This window comes from Crassostrea angulata, chromosome 6 (assembly GCF_025612915.1).
Source record: "Crassostrea angulata isolate pt1a10 chromosome 6, ASM2561291v2, whole genome shotgun sequence".
Lineage (NCBI taxonomy): Eukaryota > Metazoa > Mollusca > Bivalvia > Ostreida > Ostreidae > Magallana > Magallana angulata.
In genome coordinates, this window is record NC_069116.1 from 10,973,984 (window position 1) to 10,987,159 (window position 13,176).

The following is a 13,176-nucleotide window of genomic DNA, read 5'->3' on the forward strand; positions in this document are numbered from 1 at the left end:
AGGTATGCCTCTTTGAATAGACGATTGTGTCTAAAGTCGAGAATCACAAAGCCTTCGTCGATCATTTCCTTTTCCCCTTCAAGACACTTGATTTTAAGACGGGTATTGTAATTATTAATTCCCATATTAATGAAGAAAAAAGCATTTATTTTACATTGAGAAATCTTTATTACTATTATTAAGAAATATTTATTATATGATTTCAAAGAAGGAATTGTGTAAAATCTCTACCTTATGAATCTAATTCAATAATGTACGTCAAAATGATTTAACACGATTTTTTTGGAAAATCTGATTTCAACAACAAAGGAAGCATCGCATCATAGATTTTATAATTATGTTGCATCTTGCATCTATGATGTCAGATACGGGCGTAAGTAAGTTATTTTACCAATATAAAAATCAGATTCTCTTAAAGGAGTCGAAACTTGCATAACATAACATAATTAAATTGCATGTTGACATAGTTATCTTGCATGTAGACATTATTTTCTTGCATGTTGACATAATTTATCTTGCATGTACGTGTCGGAAATATGCCACCATACCATTCCTTAAAGAGCGTATGTTTATCCTTTATACGTTTCATTTCTGAGAATCAGTTTGGGTTGAATGCTTGGATTCTTTCTTATAAATGTGTTTTGTCGTAAGTGATTGTCCAAAGGCTAAGTAAAGAAAAAACCCTAGACAATCATTTAAAACAGTATGCACAATATTACACAACTGAAATCCAGTGAACTGCGCCAAAAATGCAAACATCCATGTTGCGCCAATAATATTAGAAAGCCGGAAATATGTTTCAATTTTTTTATCATCATTCCACACTTGAATTTCTACCCTTTTAGGAATTCTACACACCATGGCCGCAAACATTAACATATTAAAACTTATCAACAATCCCACAGGCAGAGCAAAAGTTTACAGAATCATATCGGAGTTAGTGATATAGCAGGTGTGAATAGAATAGCCCAGGTTGTCTCCATTACTTGTTACATAACTTAAGGTTACGTTGATAGCTACCAATGATGAACATATAATCAAATTCACTATCAATCGATATAAAACCCTGGAGATGACTTTCAATTTCATTATGCAGAAAGACTTAAATGAATGAAACATTTAAAAAAAGATAAACTTATCCAGCAAACAACAGAAAGCCAGCAAACATGTACTAACATACCAACCGAAATACACATGGTTTGACTCAAGACAAAAAGCTGATCGAGATACAACGCGAGCTGTACTTGCCAAAAAAAGAAACACTGCCAGAACTATGATATTGACATCAGCACTTCGACTGCACGATTTACTTGCAAGAAAAGTAAAGATTGATGATAATGAACCGAAGGACGAAAAAGAAAAACAAACTAGGGAAAAAGACGCCATCAAGTTATCATCAGATGCAGGTAGATTGCTTTTGATAACTTTAGTAGCCTTATAAATACTGTTCTAAGCATATCAAAACACTGTGTTTGTCTAAGGACTCTTTGAAATAGTCTGAGGCTATGCACGTTTGATAATCCACAAGACATACCGAAAAATTTGATACATGAAGTCTTGCATCTGCTGAATTTATTTTCACTTTGGGACAACGGTACCAGTCAGCTACTATAGCCATCATATGGCTACTTGAACAATACGGGTGCTGTTGATCATGTCTGTAAGGCACCATGCTGATACATTGATATAACTTCATCTCTTTCCCATCCATTGGATTAACAAAAAAACGATTATCGCAATGTTTTTCAAATAACTTGCTACCATAACTATGAAAGCTTTGTCCTACAGGTGTTAATGACACATTTATATTATTTTCAAATGGTACCAAATTGGAATTTCAAACAGATGGTAGCTGCTGAATATTTCTAGTAAATGCTCGATCATTTGATCAATATTGTGAAGGTAGTCAAAAGAAGGTTCGATCACGACTGCTATGTAAAACTTATCTGATTCAGATGGAATCAAATATGAAAATCCTACATACAAAACGATCCAAATTGCTGTGCCTAATAATGTCTGTCAATGACTCTTCAATACTTATTAATTAGATATCAATTGGAGGTAAATCTTTTTCATCAACGGGAGATATAATAAGATTCATTTCGTAATTGTTTTCGTTAACCATTCGGTGGACAAGACTGCAAGATAGGTTGTGATACATTTATTCCGCTTCGCAGTGAATATCCAGGCACATGTTCTGAAATTGAAAATCAAAGTCGCTTGATGAAATTTCTCTAAAACATTCATTCTGTTGTAATAATGACAGAATATACAAACAAATATTTTTTAGAGACACTTTATAGCATAGTATTGTTTATACAAGTGCCAGATAAAGAGGAATACTAGTATGTGTTTGTATCATTTGTCCTTATAAGTAAAGGCGTACATGACTAATTCCTGTGAAAAGACGATCTTAAGTGATAGAGAAGAATAACTATAAAATATTGGTGTTTAACTAAAACATATTGATATCTATACTACTATATTAAAATAATAGACTCAAATTTTTTGGCTTTAATACCGATTAATCGGAAGAGTACTGTCTTTTGTTTTATATATTCTAAACATCATTGGTACTTGAAGATTAATAATTTGTTTTTATTTTTTTTCTCAATCAAGCTTCGCTTATTAATAATCAACGAAAATTCCTCCAAAAATTTCCGGAAAACATCTAAATGTTTTGAATTTTAAAATCTTGTGCATGCGCATTACATCCACGCTAAATCACGGGGCTTTATTTTGTCTCCACAATATCACATTTGCATGGATAAACTCAGAGACGATAAAACAAATGCGTGTAAATTTTCATTGGAATTTTTTTTTCTGTTCATCAAAGAAAATACGGGAGATAACTCTAACACAGTGCATTTACTATTAAAAAATACCAAGAGTTTTGAATGTCAACATGGTGTGTAAAAAACGTTGATAAAGAAATGTTGAATTCTGAAATGATATAGAATTAAACTTTTCGAAGAAAGGTATTTACAACTTCAAAATGGTTTGTTATGAACAATTTTACTGTTATTTTCAATGCAACTTATCAACTTTTTCCAAAATCGTTTTGGAGCGATTTTGCAATTTTCTGCTACATTACGGGTATATGGGAGGCATTTTAACCGTGGTGAAGGCCTTTCCCCACACAGAGTTACATTATTCCAACTAAGCAGAGTGTAGTGAAATTAATAGCATCATTGTACGCTTAAAGCTTGGTTTAGCAAATGTCAACAATATATACGGTGTGGCGATGTATCTATTTCGAAAATGTCCGATACCATATGCTATGTAAACCCGTGTCAAAATCTAGTTGTATTTAAAACAATCGTAAAAAGTCAGTATTAAAATAGGTTGTTGTAACTGATGGATATATAACTTTTGGTTTTTTTTTTTTAAAGAAAACACATACCATTTTAGTATCCTTAATTTGACTTTTTTCACACTCTAAATCATTCTTCGTTATGGGTTCATCTGAAATCTTCTTTAAATCAATAACTGCCGAAAAGGATGTCGGGATTTCATTGTTATGCAGTTCTTCCACAGGGGCATCGTATCCGCTCTACACTCTATGACATATATATAAATAATACACAAGGGAAGAATCGAAAGTAGGACACGATTTGTAAACAATGTCAAAAAACAACTTACTTGACAAAAGTTACGCAAATCCCCCCACACAATCTTGCAAATGTTGTCAAAAAACACGTTTACACTCAAATATTCCTAATAAACTCGGTAAAAAGCGTTTTTATCCCATTAAAACCGCTGTCTGCTGTAGAAACCCAATCTCTTCGCCCAGGAAAAGATTAATCTGTACTTTCTCTCTATATATATGTTCAGTAATGATAGAAATTTCGGCGGTAAACTGGGGAAATTTTTGATTTAATAAAATATGTAACTACCGTAAGCATAATAACATTCGTTCCGATATATTTGGCATGTACTTTAATTAGCGTAATTAAGGTTTTCCGCTGGGAGCGGAAAACCTTACTATTATTCTGAAAAAATTTCAAATTTCTTATTTTTTTTTCTTCTAGACGCCAACTTTGATCCTTAATATCTCGCTCGTTTGTTCATCGATTGTTTTGAAATTTTCAGGACTGATAACATGCCGCCTGATGTTGTCGTTGCATATTTTAGTTGAGGAAAATCCCTATCCGGTTTTAAGTTATTTCCCTTTTAGTAAAATTTAACGACTTCTTTTGTCCAGGGGGGTTTAGCCTCAACGATGACTGACAGAGTCTCAAAGATGGGCTGGTTTGGAAGCTAATACATTGATTTTGTGCGAGATATATTTTATTTATTATTTAAATGCAAATAAAAGGGGTGGTATAGATGTTGAAACAAAGGTAAGAAAAAAAATCCAAAAAATTTGCGTATTTTCCGTGTTAGTTTTCTACCTGATAAAAATTTGTTATAACATGTATTTTAAAAGTTCTTTGTCTTACCCAGACCTTTCATTTGGTATACCGAAAAAGGGGCTGGCCCCTATAATTAGGGAGTTAGAGGCGTCCAAAGTTTCTTGTCAATAACTTAAAAAGGAATAAAAATTTCTAATGCATTATTGAATCAAAGTTGTAAAGAAATTAATTTTGAATCCTTCCATGGTATTCAATTTAATGTTTTTGTAATTTATAGTCAGTATTTGCAGAAACAATTGTTGTCAGTTCGGTCCATTTTTGAGGGGGTGCGCACGTTTATGAGGTTATGAAAGGGCTTCTTATATTGCACTAACTGATACATGTAGCGCGCAAAAATAATTCCACATAAAATTCCCAAATGTTTTTATTCATTTCATAAAGATGAACCTCTTTGACCTTATTTTTGTTGTTTGTTTCATTACTGTGCCCCTGTCTATATTAAGATGCATTGCGAGACTCAGGTAACCGATCGATAGGCGAGTCGCTAGCTGTATTCAGGCGGTCGCCTAGACGACAGACTGGTGCATGTGCTTGTAGAGCTGGATGTACACGTTTAACGCCCCACTGTGTTTCTGTAACAGAGACATTTTGAATTGTTTCAGTGTGTTCAGGTGTGTTAATAAAATGGTTTCAATGCATGGTAATTAAACTCAACTTTTCTACAATACGCATACATGGCCGTCTTATAAGGCACAATGTGTAATACTGGCATGACAAATGTACGCTAGGAATTTAAACGAACGCGGGATTGCTCCCGATAAAAGAAAAAAAAATACTGATTTGCGATGGATATAATATAATTATCATCGTGGAGATGATTTTAAAAAGTGAACTTAATATTCGTATACGATAATATTTGAATCCAAAGCCGCTAGTTTTAAGTTACGGTTATTAGGGATATTAATTATGACTTGCCCCGCGTTTCACGTTTTTTTACTTGCAAAAAATCTACAAACGAAAATACCAAACAACCTTCAGCAGCAACTTATAAATTATTTATTCCATACACAATTCTAAAGAGGTAATTCAATAAATTTTATAAATGCTTTATACTTGTACTCGCTATATCTTCCATGGAAAAAAGTGGCATGGAAAAAATGTTGTTCAATGTTCATCAAATACGCTGTAGCCTTAGCAATCGAAAATAATTATCAAACTGTATATTGATAGATTGACATATCAACAAACATTCAGACCCGCAATGTGTTTTTGTTACAAGTTCTATAAAATGTAGACTCAATGACTGAATTCTTTACCGTTTTCCGTCTGGGTTATTTTGAATCACGTGTGTACGTTATGTGTAGCCATATAGATAAACTCTTTAATTAAGTGTTTAATTTTTAAAAGAAATTGTGTACATGCAGAGCAATGCAATGCTAGGACAATTAAATTCCAACAATTTATATGGTGAGGCCGGTCGGACTGATACTGGTTCTGCTTGTTCTAGAAATAGCGAATGTAAGACGAAGTATTGGGGTGTTATATTTTAAACAAATATAAGTATTGCTTTCTTAAAAGCTTTCATTACTCAACAAAGTAATTTATTGGAAGCATTCTTAGTTACCTTAGCTGAATATATGTACCGCTCGGTTGTATCCCGGAAAAATTGACTACCATCCGAAATTTTTCATACAAGGTCTACAGACTTGCAGCTAACATTACCTTTAAAAATACATTTTAGAATTTGCCGCTGTTTATAAATTCATTAAAAAGACGCGCAGAATCAAGTGGTAATATGTCGTTTGATTTGGGATTTATGACGTCTATTTATATTGTTTTCATCAAAATTATTTAATTATTTCAAGCTTGTGGGTGGAATGAAAACAGTTTCGCAAGTTGTATTACATAAACATGTCCTCTCCCCACTTTTTCTCGCAGCAACTATTTTTTTTTTTAGATTACATAAAAAATTGAATTATCATGGAGTTGCCCCCCCCCCCCCCCCGTTTTTGGTAGCATATAAAAAATGGTATGAAAATCATGAAATTATGAGTGAAATTTTGAAAATTTTGGAAAATTCAAAATTCTTCTTTTTTCTTTTTCTTTTTTTTTTGCTTGTCAAGATTTGTTGGATGAGTTTGCCCCCCCCCCCTTTCAAATACGATGCTACGTGCGGAAATTACTCATTTCTTTATTCCCCTCTTTAATAAACAAAACAAACCAACAGACATAACCGATCCAGATAAATATAATTACATGTATCAAAAATAAACTTACAAATCAAACTACACATTCATCCTTACCCACAATATTGCCTTTTCGATATTTGTCATCGTTGTAGACCCGTGTAACAATCTGTTAAGTAGGTGCTTGCACGACAAAGAACCCCTTGCTGATCTACATATTCATTAACGCATACAAAGAAAAAATATATTTTGATTTATTTTTGAATTTCTTTTGATGTAAAAAAAAAGGAGAAGAAATTGATTCTCAGTCTCTCTTTATGCCTGTTTGTTAGCGGTTAATCCAAGTTCATTTTGAATATCCTTTTGTAATTTAAAAAATGCGATGTAAATTTTTTTTTCATGCAATATTTCGGATAAAGCAATGAAGAGTTGTTTCTTGAAATTTTATTAGACCATAAAATTGTAAAATGCTAACATTGAAAATTGTGCCTGATTTCGTTCTTTTTTTTTAAGGTAAAACTTTATTGATTTAAAAAATGATTCTTTGAGACAAACAAATTGACATAATCAATAAGAGTTTGACAATCTCTAACTGCAGGTCTGTAGCTTTTAGTCTGAAAAAGAATCGGATGGACGACCTAGGACACAGATCGTCCATCCGAATTTCTTGAAAATTGCCATTTCTTTCGTACGGGGACGCAATACGCACCGAGACTAAATGGTTCGTATCTTAAGGTTTAAGTTTTAACTGCTTTGAAAGGTAAAATTGGTTTTCTGATAATTATGAACATGAATGATTCAATAAAAATGGTTAAAATTACAGTAAAATTACCGACATCGGTCTTCTCCATGCGCGGAACTAGAAGTGGAAGGGTTCCAGACCCCCCCCCCCCCCCCCCGCCAGCGAAATTTCTTTCAATTACGTGTACATTATAAACTTACCAAATATGCATCAGACATCCCTTGGCAAACTCAAATAACCGTCTGACTTTTCAACCACCACCCCGGAAAAATGTTTGGTCCATTTGGGTCCATTTGGGTAAATCGACGCACCCGAGATCTCGCTTCTAGGTAAACATGGCTGTCATAAGGCGATTTTTTTTAAAACGATGACATTCCAAGGCGAAGGATGGCCGTTGTGAACCATTGAAAGGAAAACAAAGTTAGCAGAGTTAGGGTAAACTATATGTTTAATTAATAAATCCAATTTTTTAGGCGGTTGAATGCTTTTAAAGTCGGATATAATTCCCGAAGCGAGCGACACAAAAACGGCGGCGTAAATCGGAGGTTTTTACAACGCTTGGAACTGTAGCTCTCTGGTTAGTCTATCCGAATTTTTTCAACCAGAGAGCTACAGATCTGCAGCTACCATCGTTGAGTCTCATCCAATTTATGTGGAATCCTGCATCAATTGCCTGTTTATTTCTCTGGAACTGTATACTGGTGGACCTTCGGGAATACGGCAAACCTACCCTTCGTTTTAGCTTACGGCCCACAGCGCGCCACAACATTATACCTAATACACTTTACGCCAACATTCCCTCACCCGGTTCGTACTGCACACGACCGATGCAGATCCAGATGAATTCTCTTGCACCGAATATAATAATTTGTTTCTCAGTGTTTATACATCTAATATTGTACTATGGTTAGCTATCAATTTTTTGTAATACGTCACAAGTATGACGCAGCTACGACGGAAAACCTAATCGTTGCTTGCAACGAGCTCGTCTCTAGTTTGATATACAATTGTTTAAAAACAAACATAGGCTATTTTCTATCATTTCAGGTAGAAATGTAAATATACTAGTTATTTGATATTGACAATAAAACAATGCTGAAATTCTAGGCAACGACAATTAATTTTGAAGGAATACGTTGCAAAGACAATAAATGAATTATTATGGGTATTTTAATTGTTGAATAAAAAAATAATTAAAAAAATTATATGTCAACACCTACGTAGTTTTTCATTAACATTTTAGAGAAGAAAAAATATCTAAAATTAAATACTGTTTCAACCCTTTTTCATCATCATTAATTTTCATTCTAAAATTACAAAATAAATTCCTTAATTAAATTTAAAATATACGAGTCTTTTTCTTCTAAATCAAATGGTCTTTCTCTAGTGGTCAGTATAAAGTAATTGCAGTGGCAGGTCGAACAATATTCATTGTTCTCTAATTTCCTATCATTACATGTATCTTTAAAACCACAAATATATACACCATAAATATAAATTGTGACAGCAGATACTGTGGTTTCATCAATATTCGTTGAATACCAATTTTCGTGGATTTCGTTGTTAAGTTTATCCATGAAATTAAAAGTACATTGAAGTGCAATTTCTACTAATAATTGTTATTGACAGGGTCATTGGCCACGAATTTACGTATCCTTGAAACTGTGATTTTCACTTTATCCACGAAAATTGATATCCTTGAATATTAATGAAACCACAGTATGCATTATTTAAAAAAATATACATATATTTTGACATTTTAAATTGAATTTTACTTATTTATTTAAAAAAAGATTGTCCATCATTCAAAATTCACCCCTACCCGTGCTGCAAGTTCAGATCTGCAAAATTTATTTCTTTGTTTTGTTATTGATGTTTCGCAGAATTTTACTATGTATCATTACTGAACATATAGAGAGTCCCGAGAGTTTTCGGATGGCGAAAGTACAGAGTTATCTTAGGTTTCTGCAGCAGACAGCTGTTTTAATGTTATAAAAACGCTTTTTACCGAGTTTATTAGGAATATTTGAGTGTGAACGTGTTTTTTGACATTGTTTACAAATCGTGTCCTACTTTCGATTCTTCCCTTGTGTATTATTTATATGTATGTCATAGAGAAAAAAATCGAAAACACGGCAAAAGAGATTTATTTAGATAAGAATAAATATTTAATATTAAAAAAACATTTACTATTAAATTTACAGAAATCTTTTTAGAGGAAATCCACTGTGCGTACCCCTGACAAAAGAAATTACCTTGAAAAGACTAAAACAAAAAAAGAGGCAGAAGGAGCTTAAGTTGACAAGACAGTTAGAAGGGAGATACTGCCCTTTAGTCAGGATTTGTGACAAGAGACAAGCCAAAATACATGTAATTAGTTTTTAGCTCTGTTTAAGAATCATGCAATACATTTTTTTTCTGTGAGGCTATGCTACATTTGTACACATGTCGACTTAACATTATGAATTAAACGATGTTATGTGACTGGATTCTAATGATCACTTAAGTCTTAAAAAAACGAATAAAATCATATACGGCAAAACAGCCAGTTTATTCGAACGTTACTAGTGCGAACTCTTCATCTCGTTTTGTCGTTGTGCGAAAATAAACCATTTACTCAAATACTGACAAATAGTTTTAAATAGCAGAAAACATTTTGCCAGTGTAAACATTTGTTTTATAAAGATCCATTGTGTCTCTGTTTAAATTAAGCATAGATGATTAAGACTCTACTTTAAGCCCAGTAAGGTTTAATGAGTCCTGAAAAATAAAAATTATTATTTATACAAGCAGTTATTAGTAGCTGTGCATTATATTTTATACCGGTATATGTGGCGTATTTGGAGTAAACTTTTTGACATAAGTTTTAGTAAAAATATACCTCATGCTTTTATAATTAGACGTGTCACAAACTCTAGGCCCGTAATGCATGTTCTTTCTTAAGTTATTTGTCTCTAAACTTTGCTACACGTCTGATGAATATTAATGTGATCGGCCATTTGTAACGCCACTGCGCATGAGTGCGGGAAAACCGAGAATTGAAAGCACGATGGAAGAACAGTTTGTTTACAAGTTAGAATCACGTTTTTTCATGTCTTAAATTAGATAATTCATATATCAGATGATACCCGAAGCATTATTTTTCCGTTATCCATTAATGTAGAACGATATAAATTGCTAATTATGTGTAATAAAGATGAAATACTATTTTAGCATCAACGACACGGTAAAATGAGTGAGGGAAGCATGTACTGAGAGTGTTAAAGTACTTATTCTTTATTCAAAAATTTTTCTCTGAACAAAAATCCACTTGTGGTTCATAACTCATAAAGACATGGAACACATCAAGCACGTACGAACCTGACTAGCAAAACCCCTACAACTTCATGATAAAAACTTATTAAACTTAAGTTTAATTCGGCTTTAATTCCTATTCCATTAATCTACATGGTCTCCGATGACAATCTTCCCTTTGTTCCTATCCTTGTCAGTCTGTCTCTTTTTTTCTTTCTTGGCCAAATCTATCAAACCCTACGGTATTACAGGTATACCTATCTTTCTCGCCGTCGCCATTGTTGTGATAAACTGACCGTGGTATCACGTGGCCAATTTATGGCGGGGTTTATTCAAATGTTGTATTTATTGTGGACGCGAAATTAATTATATATTTTATTTATTAATTTCTATATCTTTTTAACCCGATTGATATAAACTGCGTAATTTATTGTGAAGATATATCTTTATATAACATATCTAAATAAATAAATCAATCAAATATTTCTTAGCATGAAAAAATACGCCACATATACCTTTAAATTATTGGTTGAAATTGTAGCCTGATAAAAAATAAGGCAAAAATTTCTCGAAAGAACAGTTACCCTTATTAGACAGGATTAAAAGTTAAATTAAATGCAATTTTAGTTGCAAATTGCAAAACTATAAATGTGAAAATTGTTAATAATGCATGCATGGATGGAATGTTATACCTTTTCAATTCTTATTATTAATAATAACTTATAATGCTTGTTTTCTAACCATTACAAAGAAGACCTCATTTATACTGTTGCATTCCTCACTGTGTATTATATTTCAAGAGCTGTGTACTTTATGTCAAGAAAATTGAAACAATGCATGAAATAAAATGAGGTATGTAACCCTTTTTTACAAAAACTCCATCATGTCATAATTTTGGTTTTTTTTTTCAACATTACCAAATTGATTAACATACTTTAACGCTCAAAAACCCTCGCAATAAGTATATCTATTCAATAGTGTGTTTAAAATAAAAATATTAAACGAAAGTCGTTTAACATAAACTGATACCAGCTTTCCATAGTGAAAGACTTTTTATATAGATAGGGGTTTTTTTCAAGAAAATGGTTGGATAAGGGTAAAGGCACTGGATAGCATAGGGTATAGTCCGAGATATTTTCGCCTTGTCGTAGTCCTATTTCTGAACTGGTCTTTGATTTTCGTTTATGCTCCGTCATGTAAAATGCATGTCATGTATGGTTATTTTTTTAGCAATTTATGTCGTATATCCAAAATAATATGCATATAATAGACGTACCAAGTTTAAGTAGTTAATTCCTTAAAATGATTAAAGCGATTCATTTATAACTTACCATGTTGATAGAATCCCCAAAACCTGTTTAATGACTGGATGTCCTATTTTTATACCGTAAATGATACAGAACCTTTAACTTCTACTTAATTGAAATGCGAGTACTGTGACCAATCTATCTTAAATTTGATTAATTCAATCTATTTTTCATTAATCTGGTAGTGAAATAACAAACAATCCTGTCAATTTACATGTTTACCAAATCCAAAATGAAATGTCATTATTAATTTAATGCTTTTAATATTTTTTTCGCATAGTGTGCCATTAGCAGGTATAACCATAACATGACGGCATAAACTGATATCCATTTAGCATTTTTGGCACCTCTATGTGGTGTAATATTTTTATTTTGGGTTAATTAAAAAATCTACTCTAAACAAGTACTGAAATTTTATATTCACTTTCGACATGATGTATTTTTATGATACCTTCTACTTCGTTTGCTTTGTACTACAATATATACAAGTTTAAGCAATAAGGAATGTCATGTTCATCACTAAAGAGTTTTCATTTCTAACAATACATTAAATGACACAAATCAAAATGTTTTGAGAAAAATACAAAGATAATTTAACTAATAATTTCCAAAACTGATATGAATTTACAATGCTGTTAACACGAATCAGTATTTGTAATGCCGTTAAGACTTATAGTTCTGTGTATTCATTAACTTAGTGTTGGTAAAACAACTTTACTGAAAACTTATAAAATAAAAACAGTTTTTACTGTATTATTTAGTGTAACAACACGTTGTCTTTGGCAAAAATTTAGATTAATATTCGAAAATCAAAATCAAAAAGGACAATATGACAAAGAGCTACGTTGTAATTTGAATGCAATGAACATTTCTCTCTTCATTTAATAAACTTGCTTGTGTAAGTATCAAAAAGATTTAATCATAGCTCAAAAAGTCTAATTCTTGCAAACAAAAAACAAAACAAAAATAAACTACAGTCTATAAAGTTTTTATAAATGAAAATTTTTCACATGCAATTCACATATCAAATGATTTACATTTAGACTGCAATTTTATACAACAAATTCAATGTTTACAATGAAAAAGTGTTTTAAGTCATATTGGTTTGTAGAAGAGCTATGAAAGAGACAGACGGACAATCACATCATATACATAGATAAAACTGCTACATAATTACATATACATGCATGTTATAGGTATAAATTGTAATTTATAGTTGGTTCGGACATAGTATCAAATATTTATTTCAGTATTTTTTTAGAAATATCATTGGAATTTGAAACTAAACAGAA

At 32.1% G+C, this 13,176-nt stretch overlaps 1 long non-coding RNA gene across 1 annotated transcript; it reads right to left on the reverse strand.

Annotated features, from left to right (window-relative positions):
* Positions 1 to 753: 753 nt before the first annotated feature.
* On the reverse strand, positions 754 to 3,788 carry LOC128189192 (uncharacterized). Its single transcript, XR_008244213.1, has 3 exons — positions 3,643 to 3,788; positions 3,404 to 3,560; positions 754 to 2,197 (listed from the first exon to the last, which is right to left on the reverse strand). It is a non-coding gene; the product is annotated as an uncharacterized LOC128189192 (long non-coding RNA).
* Positions 3,789 to 13,176: the final 9,388 nt, after the last annotated feature.